The sequence below is a fragment of the Molossus molossus genome, unplaced genomic scaffold (genome assembly GCF_014108415.1).
Source record: "Molossus molossus isolate mMolMol1 unplaced genomic scaffold, mMolMol1.p scaffold_m16_p_6, whole genome shotgun sequence".
Taxonomy (NCBI): domain Eukaryota; kingdom Metazoa; phylum Chordata; class Mammalia; order Chiroptera; family Molossidae; genus Molossus; species Molossus molossus.
The window spans coordinates 67,857,636-67,861,799 of NW_023425399.1; the positions used below are offsets into that span (position 1 = coordinate 67,857,636).

Consider the following 4,164-nt stretch of genomic DNA (forward strand, 5'->3'; position numbering starts at 1 on the left):
AATGTCCCATGGGCACTTGAGAAGAATGTGAATTCTGTAGTTTGGGGTGTAATTCTCTGTAGATATCTATTAAATTCATTGGCTCTAGTGCTTCAGTTAGAATCTCTGTCTCCTTGCTAATTTTTGTCTAGAGGATCTATCCAGTGATGTTAGCAGGATATTCAAGTCCCCTGCTATGATTGTATTGTTGTCGATTTCTCCTTTGAAGTCCTACAGATAATTTTTAATATATTTTGGTGCTCCTATATTGGGTGCATATATGTTTCTCAAGGTTATATGTTCCTGTTGGATAGATCCTTTCAATATTATGTAGTAGCCTTGTTTGTCTTTAGTTAAATCCTTCATTTTGAAATCTATTTTATCAGATATGAGTATTGTTAGCCCAACTTTGTTTTCCTTTCCGTTTTCTTGGAATATTTTTTTCCATCCCTTCATTTTCAACCTATGTGAGTCTTTTGTTGTGAGGTGGGTCTCTTGTAAACAACATATATATGAGTCATGCTTTCTTATCTAGTCAGCTACTCTGTGTATTTTTATTGGAGCATTCAAACCATTTACATTTGAGGTGATTATTTAAATGTACTTATTTATGGTCATTTTTTGTTTAGTGTGTTTATATTTTTCTTTCTATTTCTTCTACTAATTACGGCAGCCCTTTTAACATTTCTTGCAGTGCTGGTTTGGTGCTAAGGTATTCCCTTAGCCTTTTTTTTTTTTTTTGTCTGGGAAGCTCTTTATTTGACCTTCTATTTTGAATGATAGCCTTGCTGGGTAGAGTAGTCTTGGATTGTGAACTTTGTTTTTCATGACTTTGATTACTTCATGCCATTCCCTTCTGGCCTGTAGTGTTTCTGTTGAGAAGTCAGCTGAGAGCCTTATGAGGGTTCCTTTGTAGGTAACCTGTTGCTTATCTCTTGCTGCCTTTAGTATTATCTCTGTCTTTAATTTTTGGCATTTTAATCACTATGTGTCTTGGTGTGGGCCTGTTTGTGTTCCTCTTACTTGGGGCTCTCTATTCTTCTTGAACTTGAATGCCTTCTTCCTTCACCAAATTAGGGAAGTTTTCTGTCATTATTTCTTCAAATATATTCTCTAACCTTTGCTCATTTTCTTCTTTGGGGACTCCTATGATGCAAATATTATTACGTTTCTAGTTGTCCCATAGTTCTCTTAAGCTGTCTTCCTGTTTTTTAATTGTTGTTTCTTTTTGGTTCATTTTTTCTACCCTCTTTTCTAATTCACTGATCTGGTCCTCAGCTTACTTTAGTCTGCTGTTTAGTTTTTTCAATGTGTTATTTCTGCTATGTCATTCTTCATTTCTTCTTGGTGGTTTTTAATTTCCAATTGGTTGATTTTCTTTTTTTTTTTTCCTCACCAAGGACTTTTTTTGTTTTTCATTTATCTTTATACAGAGCAGGGGTAGAGAGGAGGGAATAGAGAAAGAGAAACATCAATGTGAGAGAGACACATCGACTGGTTGCCACCCACACAACCCCAACCGGGGCCAGGGACAAACTGCATCCGAGGTATGTGCCCTTAGTGGAAACCAAACCCGGGACTCTCTGGTCCGCAGGCTGATGCTCTAAATGCTGTGCCAAAGTGGCCAGGGCATTATTTTCAATGTTTCTATGTCTTTACGCATGGTGCAGATGTCCTTACACATGCTGTTGAGCTTCCTCAAGGTCATGGCTCTGAATTCTAGCTCTGTTAATTTGCTTAACTGTATTTCATTTATCTCATCTTTGGTAGAGGTCTTTTGATTTTTTTCATTTGGGATTTGTTTCTTTGTTTCACTATTTTGGCATCTCTGTGGGTTTTGGAGCCTGCCCAATTTTCCCTGTGGGTGTTGGTGTTCTGCTGTTGGTGGCTCCCTCTACTGCATTTGGATGAGTGAGGGAAGACACTTGTTAAACAGCACTGTCAAGTCTTGCTCTCCTGGGTAGATTTGCAAGCCCAAGAAAGGTTCAGTTATCCCCCAGCTTTTTGCCTGGAGGCTAGTGGTCTGCCCTCCCTCTGCCAGAGCTGAGTGGCTATGGCTATTTTAGTGTCTGTCCTGGCTCTGCGCTATGGAGCCACTTGGGAGTTTAACCCTGAGGCTGCTGCTCACAGCTAGGACTGCTGCTGTCTGTGGGCTCCCAGCCCCCTTCTCTCACCTCCGCCATCCTACCAGGATCAATGGTGTCCCTGGTTATACGGTCCTTGCAAGCTGCTAAAAAAATGGAACACTTCACGAATTTGCATGTCATCCATGAGCAGGGGCCATGCTAATCTTCTCTGTTTCGTTCCAATTTCAGTATATGTGCTGCCGAAGCGAGCACTCAATACATTCTTCAATTGATTTGTACTAAACAAAAGACATTGTAAAATGTACTTAATTCTTACTACATTTTATATCCAATTTTTTTGGTATCATTGTCTTATGGGTTAAAGTTTTTCTAAAATATTATATTACTTTCACGTTAGAATTTAGAATTTCTAAACTTCAGAAATATCATTTGCCTGGAAGCAGTCAGTTCCCTGGCATTATGGGTAAACCTTCTACTATGATCCTATGTTTATAAATAAACTAAATAATTATCTTAAAAATCATGGTGACTTGAGTCACCATCTTTTATAGTATGTTTGGCACTATAAATTTAATTAGGTAAACTTAAACTAGAAATTTAGAGTTTGTTCTTGACACATTCTTCTCAGCCTCATGTCCATTTGCTGAGTCCTGCCAATTTGAATTCCTAGATATGCATCATGTTCTCATATCTCTCTGTGAGCTGAGGTGCACATAGTGTCCTGGCTGTTTCCTTCATATACTAACTGCAGCCTCTAACCCCCATGTAAGTGAACATTGGGTTTGCTCACAAGTTTGTTCTTTATCCCCAGAAGAGTGGCAAAGATAGCACTAGATGTTGAATGAATACTCAACATGATGAATGAATGAATGAATGAATGAATGAATGAGTAAATGAATAAACAAAATCTCCATGAAGTTTGATTTATCTGAAATTCTGAATTAGCAATCCTAATCTATGAAGTTCATTCAGTTAAGCATTACAAAAATTTTATCCTAGGTGGTGCCCATCTAGCTTGTGAGCCATTCTCTAGGACTTGTTTTATTTGCTGGATTATCTATTATATAATTCAATGTGCCCTCTTGGGTTATAATTGTCATAACCAAATTAAAGGGTTGGATTGAAATAGATATCATGCCAAGGTGCAGTATATGATGTTTTCTCCAAAAAGGAGAGGAGAGTGACAATTGATATCTATTTTGAAAACCAGACAATGGAGTAATTATATAAAAACTATATTATTTTAATCCAGGAGGAGAGGTAAAAATAAAGTAAACATGGATGTGCTAAGGGCCATGAAAATATATCCTGTAGGTCAAGTCAAGCCAAAGACAGGATCAAAGAAGTCTGTGGATGTCATGGAAAATTGAGATCTCATTTGCCTCCAGCTCTTCTCAATCCTATAGATGAATTTATTTATTTATTTATTTATTTATTTATTTATTTATTTATTTATTTAGCTTGGGAAGAATTTTAAAATGCAAAGGGCAGGCATCCTCCCTTCCTAGTGAAAAATGAACACAAAAATTTTTCCCATGTGTATATTGGAGTTTAAATGGGAGCTGCTGAAAATAATGGGCTGCTACCATTTGTATTTTTGATAACTATTTCTTCTTTAAATAACCTCTCTAAATGTTGTCGTGTGTGTGTGTGTGTGTGTGTGTGTGTGTGTGTGTGTGTGTTATGTTCTTTCTTCCTTGGCATCCCTCACTGAAACAAAATTTGAGATTTTGTGAAATAACACTTTGTTCCGTGGCTCTTTATAGGTAGAGTAAACATGTGTCTTCCTGTTTCATGGTATTTATTGTGTCATTACATAGATGTTTCTTATCGCCAGTGTGTGGTCACTTGACATTTTACAGTGAGAGAAAATGTCTTTTAAGGTTGTTTTTGTTTTTTTTTTTTTTTTTAATTACAGAAATTCTGCACTTCAGAGCCTACATTCATAGTGGGAATTTTTTATTTTTTAATCCTCACCTGAGGGTATTTTTGCATTACATTTTAGACAGAGTGGAAGGTAGAAGAGAGAGAGGGAGAGAGAGAGAAAAACATTGATGTGATTGAGACACATTGATTGGTTGCCTCCAGCCGACCCCAA

General features: G+C 37.1%; 1 non-coding gene across 1 annotated transcript; it reads right to left on the reverse strand.

Annotated features, from left to right (window-relative positions):
• Positions 1–2,211: 2,211 nt before the first annotated feature.
• Positions 2,212–2,318, reverse strand: LOC118619526. Its single transcript, XR_004957285.1, has one exon. It is a non-coding gene; the product is annotated as a U6 spliceosomal RNA (small nuclear RNA).
• Positions 2,319–4,164: the final 1,846 nt, after the last annotated feature.